Here is a 17842-nt window from a genome sequence, read left to right on the forward strand (position 1 = left end):
GGCCCACTGGAGCAGCCCTCTGCTAAACTAGTCCCAGGAACTACAAGCACAGGTTGAAAACTGGGAGAGCCATTTGAAGGACTTCTCAATAAGTCTGGCACCTTTAATTTCCAAAGTCAATGCAAATGTAGTTAAATATTCTGTGAGACAAGAACTTTGTGAGAATATGTAAAAAAAAAAATAATCATCATAATTACCAGCTTTTTATGCTTACCCAAACTGTGCACAAGTAGAGTAAGTAGCATTGAGATGTTTCCCGTTTTGTGTTTAATTTTAAAACTGATTATGGACAAGCCTGATATAGATTCTTACTAAAATAGGGTAAAGGAGTCCAGACACTGGTCTACATTTCAGATATTATACCAGCCTGAATCACAATCCAGAATTAAAAAGTACATTGATGTTACTGAATGCAAAGACTACACATGTTCTGAAAATTACAAACAAGAACAATACATTTCTCAAATTATTTTCTAATATATAAACTTCATTTCATTGTAATATAATTTCCCTACTAACACTATGAGCTGACCAGTACTTGTACTTGAAAACAATCACTCCAAGTTCCTCTCTCATAGAATCTAGCTTCTGCATGCTACAAGTTTGAATAAAACACTGCGTCTTCATCATACACAATAGAGCATGGAAATTCTTTAGAATCACCCAAATAGTATATAATAATTTAAAAAACGAAAGACACTAAGGTATCCATGGCTTCCTCCTCCTCATGCTCTTTCTACAAATTCCAATTCCTTCTTATTTGCTGATCTTCAATATATCATTCAAATACATACTCCGTAGCTCACTGGGCGCCAAAAATCTACTTCGGGGAAAATACAAGAGTCTCAAATGTTTTGATCTAGCCATAATCTTAAGAGATTCCCAGGTCAATATTGGGTTGGTGGTAGTCAACGTTTCTGTTAACGCTGACTTCTGCTGGCTAACTTCGACCTGGATATTCAATGTTGGGCAACATTCAGATGGGGCCAATATTCAGTTTTGAGACTGTTTTATAAAGTTACAAAGAGGGGCATTTTTGATAGTATATCTAAGTCAGACTATGGATGTTTTGCACTAAATGTGTCAAATCCAAATAGAAAATACATCCATTTTCGAAAAAACGTTTTTTTTTTTAAAATACCATTTCAAACAAGGTTTTGTGTTTTGTTCATTTATCTTTGTAGACCATTTTTTTTTTTAATGCACAAGTTAAAAATGCACAAAATCAAGCTATTGGGATGTAGGAGAGGCCAGCATTTTTAGCAGACTGGTCCCTCTAGACATCCCAGGAGGGCAATGGGGAACCCTAGTGGGCACTGCTGTGGACTTCATATAAATGCTCCCATATGCATATCTCACCATTGCTCCCTTATCCTGTCTGCTGAGCTCCCAAAACCCACTACCCCCAACTGTACACCACTACAATAGCTCTTATATGTGAAAGGGGCACCTATATGTGGGTATAGTGGGTTTCTGGTGAGTTTTTGAGAGCTCACAGTTTCCACCACAGGTGTAACAGGTAGGAGGAGGTATGGGCCTGGGCCCACTTGTCTAAACTGCACTCACCCCAACACTACTCTAGGGACCAGAATGATGCTCTCATTGACCTGGCAATAACATTACAGGCTGTTATAGAGGCTGGTGAGTGCTATTTTTATTCACATTTGGAGGGGTTGGAGGTGGGTCAGTGATCACTGAGGGAGTAAGGGGGTCATCCCTGAATCTCCCAGTGGTCATTTAGGGCACCTTTTTGTGTCTTATTCATTAGAAAAACAGATCTAGACCAAAATGTTGAAGATTTTGCCCTAGATGTTTTCATTTTGTTCCATTATGGCTGTAAAACATCCCAAGTGTTAGGCATGCCCTATTTCCATCTGTGGAATGCCCCTGCCATGTCTCCTTGTGATTTGGATACACAGCAGATGAAATGCAAAGATATACATCTGCAAAACAGATTTTGAAAGTACCGATTTGGACTTTTGAGAAGAAATCCATCCAAAGGGTGCTTTATGATACTTTTTGAATGTTTTTCTCTTTCAAAAATGAGCCCCATAAGTACCCATGCTGTCTTTATAAAATAGCCCCAAAAGAGGTGCCTACTTGGTCTTCCTACTTAGGCAATCTGTTATCAAATTACCCTCTCCACTTGTAAAATTAGCATCTATCCATGTGCTGACACATGGTCAAAACCCTAAGTGACATTGCAAAATGGCTGTTCCCACTGGATGCACTTCAAACTATGCATCTGCCTCGAGTCCTTGTAGACATTTTATAAAAGGTTCCATGTTCAGCAGAGCCTTTTGAATGTCCTATTTCTCAACTATATGCCCTATGCCAAATTGTATGCACTAAATTTAAACAAAACTGACCACAATAAAAAAAATATGCATTCTTTTCCTAATGATTAACCACATTTATTGAAAAGCAAATGAAGAAAGTGTTACTTTTATGATGAGAAAGACTATTACAATAGGGCTTTTTTACTAAAGTGGGATAAAATCTAGGCTTAATGCATTTTAACGCTGAACTTTCTAGCATGTAAACACAGCAACTTTTGTTGGGCTTTTTCTTTTTTTATTTGCAGATTGTGTGCTAAAGTTCCAATTAGCACATGGTACATGCAAAAAATTTACACTAGGCAGTAAGTGCTCCCACATTAACTCTGCGTTATCCATTTACCACCCGCATTAACTCTGTGTTATCCAGTTACCACTTACTAATCATAATGCACTAGTCAGATAACACAGAAATGCTCACACTCTGCCCATGACATGCTCCTTCCTAAAAATATTTTTTTAACGTTGATAACATGATTAGCATGTGCAAACAGGCAAAATACTGCAAAATATTTTAACACATTTCTGTGGTAGCCTGTTAGTGTGTGCCAACTGCACTTTAAGGCGTTAACACCCTTTAGTAAAAGGACTGATATTTTAATTTTAAAAACACGTTGGGAGATTTTCTGTTGCTTTAAGACTTTTCTAACATTCAGTGCTTTCTAGGGGAACTGTAATTTAGTTATAATATCTACTGATGAATATAGTGAACATAGATCACTCTAAACTTGTCCATATATCCACTCATATCTAAAACTAATTTTGGTGGGATCTGCCTGCTTCTTAAAATTAAGGGACTGGTGCATCTGTTGTAAAGCACAGCATGATATAAATTTCTGGCTGCTCCAGCTGATCCTTCTGGTCTATTGCCTGGAAATGTTAAGCTACAGCTGTCTTTACTGTATATAGAAAAAAAATGAAATTGGTACCGTGAGGCAGGGAGTTTATTAAACTCACCTTTGATTAATGCTATCAGACCCCTTGAGAAAGTCAAATGTATAATCCACATTAAAAGGACATCTCCTCCCCTACAGTATATGGTAGCCTCCAGTTGGCAGAGCAGCTATTACAAATGTGTCATTTATATTCATGGACATATTACTACTCAAAACTTTTAATCTCATAGCAAACTGAGCTTGATCAACCAGCCTGTCCTTTTAATACATTTTCATTAGGGTAGAAGAGCTGTTTGTGAGTTAATTAGTATTACACAAGTAAATCTAGAACCTTTAGAACTGTAAAGCCCTGTTAACGATCACATTGTGGGATTCTAGAGAGCTGGAAGAAATGAATGAGACACATAGCTTCATATGCCAACATTTCACACAAGTCTTCAGTAGATGAACAGAAGCACATCATATCACTGCCTGTTGAATTTAGGACCTGCTATGATCTTACTCATATGGATACTTCATAGTCTAGGTAGGTAGTTCTCAACTCAATCCTCAAGATACACACAACCTGTCTGGTTTTCAGTATATCCACAATAAATATGTATGAGATCAATTTCCATGCACTGACTCCATTGTATGTAAATCTATCTTATGCACATTCATTGGGAATATTCAGAAAATCTGACTCATGGGTCTGTCTTGAGGACTGGGTTAAGAACCAGCAACTAGGCTAAGGTGCAGTACTAGAATAGTGCTAATCAGTGTTTATTAAAGCTGTCAGGACAGTGCGTATTTCTGTAAGGTTCCACCACCTGTATCTGATTTTGAAAAATAGTAAAACAAGCAAAAAAAAAGTTTAGACGTTATCAACTAGAACCATACATACACTAAAACACTGTGCACTAACAGGCCACTTTCAACAGGGAAAAATAATAATGAGCAAAAGGATCTATCCCCCCGATATTCAAAACTATTTAACCATCCAGGAACAGCACCCAACCACGGATATTCAGAAGAAGATTTAGCACCTAGCCAGCTATGTTTAGCGATCAAAATAGGCCACTTCGATAGCAGGCCAATCTTTGACTACTGAAAAGTTAACCGGTTAGCACTGAATATTGGCATACCCAGTTAACGTTTTAACGACGAAAAATGAAAACGGATCAGCATTGAATATCTGGGGTCTGAGCCGATCATGGCCCACCTCTTCAATGTCGCTTTCGGCACCTAACCACTACACCTCTACTCAGGGAATTTAGACTGCCCCAACTTGACATTTCATCCTTTAGATTGTAAGCTCCTTTGAGCAGGGACCGGCCTTCTTTGTTAATTTGTACAGCGCTGCGTAACCCTAGTAGCGCTCTAAAAATGTTAACTAGTAGTAGTAGTAGGATTGAATATCGAGCCCTATATGTATTTATTATCCTATACTATGTATGATTTCTCCTAAAGTAATCATTGTGGAAACTGAGCACAGAAATCTATATGCATGATGTCCTACGCTAATTATGATTACACCTAAATAAAACAGTTTATTGGAATATAGCATTTAAATGAAGTCCACTTAATAATGTCCAACCAGGTTTTTATTATTTATATGGGGGTAAATATTCAGCCAGTAGCAGTGAGCATTTTGCTGACCGCTGCCAGCATTATTCCTGGATATTCAATGTCAAAGCCATGTCTTCAACATTGAATATCCAGTTTATGTGGTGCTGAGTAACATATAGTCGGTTAAGTCAATATTCAGAACTTAACCAGCCATAGGTTACCGCATAAAGATAGGACTGTGTTTTACGTGGTCCCATTTATGCTGACTCCACCCCCAGAACACCTCAGAAATAGCCAGTTTTCACTTAGGCCCGAACTACTAATTCCCGAACTACTAATTTTCAGCAGCAATAACCAGTTTAGTGCCGCTAAAAATTAGCGGATAGCCCCAAACAAGCGATTTAATGGGGCAGTGGCCATATCTGACCCGCTAAATCGTTTGGAATATCGACCAGATGGTAGCTTTCATTTTCTTTGTCTATGTTTCATTTAAAAAAAACATTATTCAGCATGCCTATGTCAATAATTCTCCACAGCTATCATAGTATCAACAATGAAAGGTAGTTACTAGTGTGCATTGGCCAAGTAATAAACATTGTTTACAAATTATTAAAAGCTTGATATACCAATAAAACAACAAGGTTGGCCTAAGTAGTTTAGAGGTTAAAATGAAATAAAACAGGACATTTCAGAAAGGAATGCCATAATAGGAAAGGGAAATGGGACTTGATATGTCGCCTTTCTGAGGCTTTTGCAACTATATTCAAAGCGGTTTACATATATTCAGGTACTTATTTTGTACCAGGGGCAATGGAGGGTTAAGTGACTTGCCCAGAGTCACAAGGAGCTGCAGTGGCAATTGAACTCAGTTCCCCAGGATCAAAGTCCACTGCACTAACCCAGGGGCGTAGCCAGACCTCGCCGGGAGGGGGGTCCAGAGCCCGAGGTGGGGGGGGCACTGTTTAGCCGCCCCCCCCCCAGCCGCTGCCACATTAGATCCCCCTGCCGGCCTGCGGACAATCCCCTTCAACCCCCCTCCCGCCACCAACCCTCCCCCGCTGTCGCCGCCCGCCCCGCGCCACCTCATCAGATACCTTGTTTGCTGGTGGGGGCCCCCGAACCCCGCCAGCCGAAGAGAGTCTTCTTCAACGCCGGAGTAGCGCCTTCGTTCAACTAAGTTCCTGGTGTGATCAGCTGTTTCTGACGCCTTACATCCTGCACGGGGCTACATGCACAGTGCAGGACGTAAGTAAGACAGGGGTTGAGATCTTGTGGTCTAAAATATGATCTAATTACAGCATAATAGACTTTATAAATATGAATTATGGCACCTAGCTGCAATGTAAACTCCTATTTCATCTAGATACTATCAGGAAAATAATCTTGTGATGTAATGTTCTATTAGCATGGGCCTTCTGAAGTCTTCTGAATATGATCTGAGATAATAGCAAGATTTAAAACAATGTCACTTACACTTATAAATAAAATTAATGACCTATCAAATTTATGCTCAGCATCAGTCACACATTATAAATCATGGCACTGAATGCATACACACCAAACTAGATAAGCCCCTTCAAACCTCTACCAACAAAAATTACAGGTCTCTGCTGGGGTGGGGGGGGTGTTGGTGGCGGCCCAGAGGGACCTGTTTTCTGTGGGGGCAGGGGGCCTGTCTTCTGTCAGGGGGTAGGCAGAACCAGCATGACAATTTTGGTTTTGGCTTCAGTTCGAGAAGAAACCAAGTGTCAAATTTTGGCTGCGAATTCGGTTTTAGTCAAAACCAAAGCCACCAGTTTTGGTTGGCATCTAGTCTTCCAATGCAGTGGCAGGAAGAACATTCTGGGTCCCTGCTCCAGGAAGATACCAATCAAATCTGAATAGAGGGTGATCTGTTCAAGGAATGTGGTCCTACAGAATTGAAGTCTTAACTTTTGGAGGGAACTATGTAACTCTGAATTCAGGGATGAACTTTGTCTTCCTCCTCCAAAGGGGGGGGGGGGGGGGGTCCAAGCTAGGAAGGATATAGGACAACAGTAGGTAGGTTCATAGGAGCCAACTTTATAAAATTATTAGGGGTGCTAAGCCCAGTGGAAACAACCCCCCCCCCCCCCCCGGACACATAGAAGGAATTTTCTCAATATTTGGGATGTTCAAGCACCCACAGCACCCACAGAGTTGGCTCCTATGGGTAGGTTATTCCACTCAAGGGCCTATCTGAACCTTGGCTTCCTGCTCTAGGGGCTAAGGGGGAAGAAGAAAGCACAAGGGTTGCCAGTCTGATCCACAGCTGTCCCCTGAGAAGAGGAGGGATAGATCATTGAGGAGATCAGATCGTGATCCTCAAAGGAAAGAAATACTGCTGACAAGATACAGTCCTTATGAGGAAAGGAGTTGGAAGATGAAAGAGTGGAGCTGATGATTGCTGATACCTTAAGAAGACAGGAGGCCGGGCCCAACTTGAGTATTGATGAACATGCCTGATCTAAGGGGAAATGAGTACTAAGGAACCTATAGCCACAAGGGAGTAAGACAGTGCGTAGAAGTGCGACTGGGGCATAGGAAATCTGTTTGCTTAACAAGAGGCTCAATGTGGTTTACAATACATCGTGAGTAGTGGAACTATCTTAAAAAGACATTTAGTGGTACAGAAGGATCGTGTACAGCATGATAATGATAAAACATAATTCTAGTATAACAAGCAGATATTATAATACAGTTCTAAATATATGTGGGGGAGTTGTGTATATTCATATTGGTTGATCTTTGTGGTATGCTTTGTTAAAGAGATGGGTCTTCAGTAGTTTGCGGAAGTTCGCTATTTTGTAGATTGTTTTTAAGTTGCGCGGTAGTGCGTTCCATAACTGTGTGCTCAGGTAGGTAAAGTTTGTCGCGTGCATTAGTTTGCATTTTAGACCTTTACAGTTCGGGAAATGGAAATCAAGGAATTTTTGGGATGATCTTTTGGCATTCCTGGTTGGTAGGTCTATCAGGTCTGACATGTAGGCTGGTGCATCACCATGGATGATTTTGTGAACTAGTGAGCATATTTTGAACGTGATGCGTACTTTAAGTGGGAGCCAGTGTAATTTCTCTCGTAGGGGCTTAGCACTTTCATATTTTGTTTTGCCGAATATGAGTCTAGCTGCAGTGTTCTGGGCTGTCTGAAGTCTAATGTGTGCTTACAGCAAGTTAAAAACCACTGTGTGGCGCACTCAGGCATCCCACTGTAGTTTTAGCATTTGCGCTCACTTCCCATGTGCCAAAGTAAATTTTAGTTTTTAGCACTGGGGGGGCGTATTTGGGGGCAGAAAGTAAGTGTGCCCAGTGTTAATCAGTTAGCGCAGCTATATTTATTTATTTATTTATTTATTTATTTATTGCATTTGTATCCCACATTATCCCAACTTTTTGCGGGCTCAATGTGGCTTACAATTCATCGTGGATATGGGAAATAGAGGGGAACATACATTTATTATAACAGAGAGTTTTGGATTAAATGATAGTAATAAAGCAAAAGATAGTATCACCATGCACTAACCGATTAACATGTGGTTAGCGCATGAACCCTTACCGCCTAGAAAATAGATATAGTTAAGGGCTCACGTGCTAATGGACACACACTAACGGGACAATTAGCACATGACCACTATTGCAAAAATGGAAAATGCAGCCATTTTACAGCCGCACTACAAGTGGCTTCAGGGCACAGGAAACCCATACACTAGTCATATCACAGGCCACTTTTTAGCGCAGCATAGTAAAATGGCCCCTTAATGTGTTTTAACCACAAACTGTAAGTAAATTGTTTGGGGCTGATTTTTAGACCACTGGAGACAGCCCAGCTAGCTCCCGCGGTCAGCAGTCCAACTGGATATTCAATGCCGGGCCTTTTCCAGAGACCAGCATTAAATATCTGGTTTAATTTTGGCCAGCTAAACCAACATTCAGTGCTGGACGGGTAAATTTAAACTGGCTAAAGATAAGCCTGCTATTTCGGCAGCCTGACTTGGCCACCAAACCTAGCCGGCGATGAACAGAATATTAGCAGATAGCCAGTTATATCGTGCAATATAACCAGTTAGCCATGGTTAGCTACTAAGGGGGAGATTGTATATATGATACCTAAAAAAATCCAGCATGGAAATCAATGCCAACTAAGCGTATTTTATAAGTACTGCCTAGATTTAGGCAAAGTATAGAGTTGATATATCAACACTTAAAACTATGTGCCTCCATTTACATCAACAAAAATGTGGCATAAATCCCGGTGCATAGATTTAGGCACTCTGGGCCATATTCTGTAACTACACATGTAAATTTCAGAACGCTCATGAAATGTCTATTTCTCTGCCCATAAGCATGCCTCTTTTTGCCTGTGCACGATAGAACTTAGGCGCTCTGCATTACAGAATGCACTTAGCAAGTTGTGCACATAATTATTGCCAATTAGTGCTCATTATCACTTGTTAAGAGCTGTTATCAATGCTGATTAGCTTGATAAGCCAATTAACTTACGCACAATGTTATAGAATATGCCTTGATTTTGTTGCGAATCTCTAGGTGTGCTGTACAGAATCCGGGAATAAGCACTGACTGGGAATATTCAGCAGGAGATAACTGGCTATCTCCCACTGAATATTCGCGGAAAGCCGGTTAAGCACTATTTAACCAACCAATTAAATAGCACTGAATATCGAGAGGTTGTGTGTCCCAGCCTCTGGTGTATCCATCAACCCCACTAATCTGAGAGCTCCACTATTTGTGCTACATATATAAAAAGGAAAACATTTTATTCTTCAGTTTCTACCCAGTGTGAAATAGATTACGTTCTTTGTTCATTTGTGCAACATTAACAAAAATCTCAGCTTTCCATTTCCTACAACTGCATAAAACTGCATAAAACTGAATAAAAGCTTACACCACAATGTCTTTCTTCTATGTTTGTGAAGCGCTGCGTACGCTTTGTAACGCTATAGAAATGCTAAATAGTAGTAATAGTTAAGTGCTAGAGACTTCATTCACTCCTACGTGTGAGACAGAAGAATTTTAATAACATTTAAACCTCAACACAACTGAATAAATTGTCCTTAGTTAAAATGTCCCATATCTGATAATGAGTGAGAAAAGTAATGTTTCTATTGAGTCCTTTTGTGTTCATTTCAAAGTACTGATAATTCTCATTGCAAATATTTTCCATTCTTGCTAGTCCTGTTTTTTCCTTTGAAGTGTTTTAATTATAAGGTCATTAAGGGAGTGATCTTTCTTTGAGAAATGCTCAGCTACTGAGCTGTCATTTTATTTCTCTCTGGAATATTTTCTGGTCTGTCTATGAAGATTACAATAGCTTTAATTTTTGGCCTCATTCACTAATGTGGCATCCTTCTTCACAATTCTTTTACTGGATAATGTACATAGATTCATAAAGAAGCATGAATGTGAGCATTTTAGGACCATTTTACTGCAAAGCCTTTGAAGTAAATGCAAGGGGTGTGGCCAGCATCTGCCCTGCATTTACCAAACAGGGCAGACACTTTCCACAACACATAACACTGCATTACATGCAGTTGCAAATACCACAAGTGCAACCGTGCTACCTGCCACTGCATATAGGGGCCCTTTTAATAAAGGGTTGGCGTGCAGCAACAGCTTGTCGTACACCAATCTGGAACTACCGCCGGGCTACTGCAGAAACCCAGCGATAGTTCCCACCCCAGTGTATGCCATTTCTGGTGCTACAGTAATTTTTTAGATTTTTGTAGCTCTAGAACTTAACTGACGGTAATCAGTTAATGCACTGTCCAGTTACCGCCAGGTTAGCATGGGAGCCCTTACCGCCATTTCAGTGGGTGGCAGTAAGGGCTCCCCACTGAAATGGCCATGCAGTAAAAGGGAGCCACAGCGGGCATCAAAAACACACGATGATGCTAGCATAGGCCCCCTTTTACTGCAGCTTAGTAAAAGGACCCATTATGTTTATGTTTATTTACAGTTTTAATATACTGGCACTTCTACAAGAAGATTACAGCGGTTGACAGTAAAATAAAATTGAAACAGAAAAAAACTCCATAAATCAATAGGACAGAAACATTCCTCCTAAAACAAACACACAATCAAATAGCCCAACTGAACAAGCAACCGGTTACCAGCAACCCGCACTAAGAGATTGGAGGTGAAAAAACAAAAGCAAGGGAGAAAAAGTGGGTTTTCAAAAGAACTTTAAAACGTGAAAGGGATAATTCTGAGGGCAGGACCGAAGGAAGATCGTTCCAGAGTTTAGAAGACAGAAAGTAAAAATGCAGTGTGATGAGTAGAGCCATAGTGGGCCTGTTTCAGAAAAGGTAAAACCAAACTATGAGAATCAAGTGGTCGAAGGGAGCGAGAAGGAGTAAAAGGAATAGTAAGAGATGAAAGATAGGCTGGAGAGCCACAGTGAAGAGTTTTGTGAGTAAGATAAAGAATTTTAAACCAAGATCAATAATTAACTGGAAGCCAATGAAGAGATGACAAGACAGGGGTAATAGAATCAGACCTGCGAGCTTTACAAAGAGGATGAGCAACTGCATTCTGCAACGTCTGTAATCAACAAAGTTGTAAAGTTGACAGTCCAGAGTAAACCACATTAGCATAATCAAGAAGGGAAATCACTAAAGTGTGCATCAGAGTATGTAGATCAGAAATTTAGAAATAGAGCAGAGACGCCCAAGAGAAAAGAAACCACACTAAATAACAAAGGAGACTTGGGGTGAAAAGGAAGGAGCCGAGTCAGAAAAGACACCAAGATATTTAAATAAGTCAACAATGGGCAGCAACCAACCATAAATAAATAATGAAAAAGGTCTGGTGAGGCAGTGCTTTACCCCTTCCACAATGCTTCACTTGATCCTTTCTTGTCTCATTCTTGAGCCCCCAACAGCACCAGATTCTTACCCCATACTCCCAATGACATTCACCAGATCCCTCCCCCCACACTCCTGATGACAGTCTCTAGACTGTCCTCACATTACTGATGACATTCTCCAGGAGCCCCCTCACACACACATACACACTCTCACATACACACACACTCCACATGAAATTCTCCAGACCCCTGCACACTTGATGAGACTCAATAGATTTCCTCATTCCTGATGAAATTTTCCAGACCCCCCCCCCCACAATACCAAAAATATTCAGTAGATTTACTCTGTACACAGAAGGATGACCATGAGACTACCTCTAGTGTTCATTGGCACCATTTTGGATTAAAGTGCCAACCCAGGAAGCAGCAAAGGGGGTTGCTGCTGCTGCCCAAGAACCCCCTGCCCCACCAATATTGACCTCCTAGCAAATCCCAGTGGGGATTGGAGGGTAGGGGAAGGGCAGCCTGGTGAGGCGGGGTTAGTATGTTGAGGGACTGGGTTTCAGGAACTCTAGAGAATGTCATCAGGACTGGGGGGGCGGTCTGGAGAATGTCACTGAAAGTGTGGGAGGCATGGCAAATGCCACTGGGAGTGTTGAGATTCTGGAGAATGTCATCAGGGGGTGCAAGGAGGGGGGATCTGTTGAATGTCATCGTGAATACAGGGAGGTCTGGAAAATGATATTGAGGGTGCAGAGTAGGAATTGGGTTCTGTCAGGGAGTTGGACTGGAGGGATTGGAGGATACACCGCTTCAACTCCTTTGCCAGCACACTGCTGGTAGTGCAGCTGTACTTCCCACCTCCTCTTGAGGTGGCAGTAAGTTCAGCTGTGTTATCAGCAGTCATGACAACTAGCATGCAGTACTGACCCATGTGCTAGCTGTCACAGCTGACCACACCTCCACCCGCCCATATCATGCCCAGATCCCACTCGCTCCCACTTTAGGCAACTAACACAGGATTTTTACCATGCTGGCTGCCTTTTTGATGCAAGAGACACGGGATGTTGGATACTGGCCAGTAATTTTAAAGTTTGACCAAGTCAAGGTTGTTATTCTTTAGCAAAGGACATGCCACTGCACGTTTTAATGCTGTTGGTAGATGTTAGAAAGAGAGAAGTTCACGATTTTTGTGACGCTTTTTATGAGTCCCCTTCTTGCCTGCTGCACTATCTTTGATGGGCAGAGGTTGAGGGAGCAAGTAGTTGGTCAAAGGTTTCTTAGGATTTTGTCTAGGCCATCCTCTTTTATTGGGTTAAAAGAGTCCCATATGTCTGTGTTAGGAGGGGCCGAGTTTGTGTGCTCTAGGTTAGCTGCTTGGAGACTGGGTGGGACTGCCTGTAAATCCTGGTGGAGACTTTTAATTTTGTTGTCAAAGTATGCAACAATAACATTGCAGTTCAGTTGTGACTAGGCAGGCTGGTTCTACTACTACTACTACTACTACAAATCATTTCTATAGCGCTACCAGTCATACGCAGCGCTTCACAATTGAACATGAAGAAAAGACAATCCCTGGTCAAAAGATCTTACAATCTAAATCAGGAAAGACAGACAGGACAAATAAGGGATAAGGGTAGGACAGACAGATAGGACACATAGGGAAAAGGGACTATTGAAGAGAGGAAGACAAGATAAGGTTACGAGCAGGTGACAAGTTAGGAATTAAAAGCAGCATCAAACAGGTAGGCCTTTAGCCCGGATTTGAAGGCGGCCAGAGATGGAGCTTGATGTAATGGCTCAGGAAGTCTATTCCAGGCATAAGGTGTGGCGAGATAAAAAGAACGGAGTCTGGAGTTAGCGATGGAAGAGAAGGGTGCAATTAGGAGAGATTTGCCTAGTGAACGGAGTTCTTGGGAAGGAGTGTAGGGAAAGATGAGGGTGGAGAGGTAGTGAGGGGCAGCAGAGTGAATGCACTTATAGGTTAATAAGAGGAGCTTGAACTGTATACGGAAATGGATAGGGAACCAGTGAAGTGACTTCAGAAGAGGGCTGATATGGGCATAGCGACTTTGGTGAAACATTAAACTTGCAGCAGAATTTTGAACAGATTGAAGAGGAGAGAGATGGCTGAGTGGAAGACCTGTGAGAAGCAAGTTGCAGTAGTCCAAGTGAGAGGTGATGAGAGTGTGGATAAGGGTTCTGGTAGCGTGCTCAGAAAGGAGAGGGCAAATATTGGCGATATTATTGTTAAGAATTGGCAGTACTTTGTCATATGATTCCTATAGTTTAGCCTGTCCTCATCCAAACGAGTTTACACCATCTCCTTTCCAATTTCCATCCTTCACACTTAAGGGTCTGAAGTTGTGGAGAAAACCAAGGTGAGCGTTTGTGAGTGGGGCATAAGACCATTTTTAGTAGTGCCGTTTTCTCTACGATCTTAGCTATGTGTGTATTTCAAATATCAACTGTTCTGACGCTGTAGCTGTCTTTTCATCCACACGTGGATAGTCCAAGGCCTCTAGGAAATTCTTAGAAGTCAGCTTTTTCTTGTCTTTGATTTCCTTCCAAACTGTGAGAGGTGCCATTTGTTCCAGGTGGTCACTTAGGGAAATGTTATCTCAATACTGCTATCCCAGTATGCTCAGATATCAACCCCTTTGTAGAATACTAAGAGGGGCATAATCGAACGGAAACGCCTATCTCCATGGGCTTTTATCTCCGAGAACAGGTCCGTGAAGGGGAGGGCCCGAACCGTATTTTTGAAAAACTGGACGTTTTTGAGCTGGGCATTTGTTTTTTTTTAGCAACAATGGAAAATAAAAACGCCCAGCTCAAAAACATCCTAACCCGAGCCATTTGGTCGTGGGAGGGGCCAGGATTCGTAGTACACTGGCCCCCCTGATATGCCAGCACACCAACTGGGCACCCTAGGTCAGTGCGGTGGACTTCAGAAAAACCTCCCACATGCGTAGCTCCCTTACCACGGGTGCTGAGCTCCCAACCCCCCTCCCCCAAAACCCACTACCCACAAATATACAACACTACCATAGCTCTTAGAGGTGAAGGGGGCACCTACATGTGGGTACAGTGGGTTTTGGAGGCCTCCCATTTACCAGCACAAGTGTTACAGGTAGGGGGGAATGGGCCTGGGTCCACCTGGCTGAAGTGCACTGCGGTACCCACTAAAAGTGTTCCAGGGACCTGCATACACACAGGCCTCTTGGACTGGTTGCTGCTGTATAACATTGGCACACCAGTTTACACCTGAAGACTAATCTCTCCAAAAACGTCCTTTATTGGAATAAGCACGTTTACTCACAGTTAACTGCAGATCAGAGGTTATGCCCCACTGAGATGAGCAGTAGGTCAGAGCTGGCAGAATGCTGTACAATGCCCTCTTTCAGCCACATTCAAGGTAAGAACTAAGTTCTCTAACGTGGCTAACACATGGAAGGGATCTAAAACTGGCTTACAAAAATGGCCACTACCTCATGGACTACCGGAAACAAAACAGTGCACACTCTGACCCAGTAAGCAGAGGGAAAAGCACCATGGGAGTAGAGCCTACCAACTACCAACATTGTGAGCATGTAACACAAGCTAATGAAATCACGGAGCCCAATACCCTTCACCCACCACAATGCAATGCTGATGTGACCCTGTAGTGCACCCCGAGAGCCACATCTGACCCAGGGAAAGGCTGTCACAGGATCGACCACATTCTGCTGTCATGGAGGTGGGTACGGCATTTGAGGCTGGCATAGAGGCTGGAAAAAAAGTTTTTAAAGTGGGTTTTATTTTAGTGGGAGGGGGTTAGTGACCACTGGGGGAGTCTGGGGAGGTCATCCCCGATTCCCTCCAGTGGTCATCTGGGCAGTTGGGGCACTTTTCTGGGACTTGTTCATGGAAAAACAGGGTCCAAAAAAAGTGACCCAAAATCACGGTAAAAACATCTTTTTTTCGATTATCCGCTAAAGACGCCCATCTTTCCTCGGCGATAACCACGCCCCAGTTCCGCCTCCACCTTGCCTCCAACACACCCCCGTCAACTTTATTCGTTTCCGCAACGGAGTGCAGTTGGAAACGCCCAAAATCAGCTTTCGATTATACCGATTTGGGTGCCTTTGTGAGAAAAACGCCCATCTCCCGATTTGGGTCGAAATATAGGCGTTTTTCTCTTTCAAAAATAAGCTGGTAAGTCTAGTATGTGACCATTTTCATTGGTTGGCAAATTGATCACCTGTGTGAATCCTAGTACTATCATCATGTCCAGGAAGACAGATGTGATGGTATCGGGGGGGGGGGGGGGGGGGGGGGGGTTCAATTTGTAGAATAAAATCTCCCATGATCACCATCTTCACATTTTAGGATAATTCATCCTAGGATAATTCAAGATCACTTGTGTAATCAGATCAAGGAGTTCTTGCATGGATATTGTGGTTTTACAAGGTGATTGGTATACCATGAGCAGACAGATTGGTTTCTCCTCTTTTAGTTGGATTAAAAGAGATTCTGATTCATTTAGCTGGGGGAATGTTGATTCTGCGCAGTTTGATTGCATCCCGAATCAAGACTGCTACCCCTCCACTCCGTCTTCCTGCTCTTGGTTGATGTTGGATGTTGAAACCTGTTAGGCATAGTTCATCCAGTGGTAAATCCCCGCTTTCATCTAGCCAGGTTTCATTGATTCCTAAAATGTCAAAATGCTGTTCATGGATGACATCATGGATCACTGAGGATTTCTTTGCAGCTGATCTGGCATTCAACAGTCCTATAGTTTCCAAGGGTGGTCTGGGCATGCTGGGGGTAGCTTTGACATGGCAATGAGGTGATCTTTTAAGTACTGTTATGTAGGTGTTTGACCTCTTGTAGTTTTGTCTTCTCTTTGGTTGATGGGGATTATAGCTTCTTATCCCACACACACTACTAAGATCCCCAAGACACATTCCTTGTGACAGAAGTTCCTGAGGCAGATTTCACTGGGTGACACTACAGTCCACTCTATGGATCAGCAATCTTACCAATTGGCAATGAAGGATTAAAGGCTTTAAGTAATCTGAGAGAACAGACCTTTTTTTAAAAAGTTGTAAATTCAGACCAGACCTGGGAGTTCAAAGGCTTCCAGTAATAGAAAGAGAAATGATTGTACTTTGCACTTCTTAGTAAAACGTCCTCTTTATTGTAATGCCTTTCCCATGTGGGTAGCTGTAGGGACCTGTGATACATACAGACATAATGTCCATTGTGGTTTCATACAGGGATTTGTGTAATTTTCTAATATTTAGGGGTTCTTTTGGGAGTTTACTCCTTATAAATTTTTGGTTCAGATCAGGTGGTTGCCAGAAGCCTAGAACCATGTGAGCAGGAAATATTTCTTTTGGTAATTTATCCTTCAGAAATAGGGGTTGAAGATCTTTCATGCTGTTGTTCCTTAGTTTTTCTAGTTTGTACAAGTGATACAGACTCCATAGTTCTCCTTCCCTTGTATTGTAATAGGTTTTCCCTATAACAAGAAATATATCTTGTTAAGAAAAGGCATTGAGTCCCCTTAGAATTAATATCACAGCCAAATAACTATAGGAAAGAAATAAAGAAAAAAGAAAATAAGATTAAATTCTACTGAATAGTAAATTCATCGTAATAAGGAGAGTCAAAATTTTTATCACTTAAAAAAGCCCCGCACTTGCAGGGGAATTTTAGAGAAAATTAAGGATAAGGATAAGAAAAGCAAAAGTGTAGCCAGTTTCTAATGTGAATTGTAACATTTCAGTGAAGGCTTAAGAAATTAATATAAGACTACAGAGAGAAATTACAGTCATCCTGCACAATTTTACCCTGGATGACCTTGCAAATTGCTTACAATTGTAGTTATATGATCTCAGAATTTAGGTACAGAAAGCAGCCGGGCAATTGGATTCTGGACAAGCTGTAGTTACAAACATTTAGAAAATGTAAAAGGTGCTTTCTTTTGTAAAACGACTTTATCCTAAACGAACGTAGCGTTAACAATTCTTAATATCCTTTTATAAATGTCTCTGATCTTCCACAGAGGTCTCTAGAATGAGTATTTTAGTTTTATGCCAATACATGAACAAGTATCCAGGATACATTTACCTTTCACAAATGGGCAACAAACTTTTAATCACTAGCTACAGTGAAATACTACAATGCACTGGAATACAAGTGAGCAGCCTGGATGGGCCAACTGGTCTTTCTCT

The 17842-nt window shown here is 41.7% G+C and overlaps 1 protein-coding gene across 1 annotated transcript in view; it reads left to right on the forward strand.

Moving 5' to 3' along the window:
• CNTN5 (contactin 5) overlaps window positions 1-17842 on the forward strand; it is a 699531-nt gene that overhangs the window by 642899 nt on the left and 38790 nt on the right. The gene's annotated exons all lie outside the window — the stretch shown is intronic.

This window comes from Microcaecilia unicolor, chromosome 4, assembly GCF_901765095.1.
Source record: "Microcaecilia unicolor chromosome 4, aMicUni1.1, whole genome shotgun sequence".
NCBI classification, from domain to species: Eukaryota; Metazoa; Chordata; class Amphibia; order Gymnophiona; family Siphonopidae; genus Microcaecilia; species Microcaecilia unicolor.